This window comes from Buceros rhinoceros, unplaced genomic scaffold (assembly GCF_000710305.1).
Source record: "Buceros rhinoceros silvestris isolate BGI_N320 unplaced genomic scaffold, ASM71030v1 scaffold4034, whole genome shotgun sequence".
NCBI classification, from domain to species: Eukaryota; Metazoa; Chordata; class Aves; order Bucerotiformes; family Bucerotidae; genus Buceros; species Buceros rhinoceros.
In genome coordinates, this window is record NW_010407543.1 from 114,509 (window position 1) to 115,236 (window position 728).

Below are 728 nucleotides of genomic sequence, written 5' to 3' on the forward strand. Positions count from 1 at the left end.
TCGGGGTGCTGCCACCAGCATCCCACGTGGGAAGGGGAGTGGGTAACTGTCCCCATTTTCAGTTTTCCTGAGATGTAATTCCTTCCACTGCCTTTCTCCAGGATTTCTGCACACCTCCATCACCTCCCCTGGCTCCGCCGCTTCCCCTGCACAGCTCGTTCCTGAAGAATAAGCCACCTTGGCAGTCTCTAAAGTCCAACCCCTCCACTGTATAAAACTCAATAAGGCAGCTGAATAAAGAAAGCAGAGAAATGAGGATTCAGTTTTATAAACTTAACCCTCAAATGAGATCAGAGGCTGGTAATTAATAAAGTCAGATTTCAACGCAGCAAAAATCCTCCCCTGAGACTCAGCCTGCTGCTGTCTTGTATTGATGGAAACGCTGCGGAGGTAATTACATTTCTCTTAGCTGTGCGATGGAGACCGCGGGCCCCTCCGCGCCATGGGTCACTCTCAGCTGAGCAACTTCCTTCAATGCTGACCAGGAGCTGAGGAAATGAGGCTGATAACCACGGTGGGCTGGCAGGTCAGAGCCAGGCAGCACATCATAGACCGTCCTGGAGGATGGCCCCGAGGCAGATGGTGGTGCTCACTGCATCACTAACACATCAGAAGACAAGAGGCAGTTTTCCAGCCTAGCACGTTGGAGCTAAACCCCAGTGCAGATGCCAAAGCAAACTGTGGAGAGAGCAGCCCTGGTCGGCTTTCCAGACCCACCCCCGAGCTGC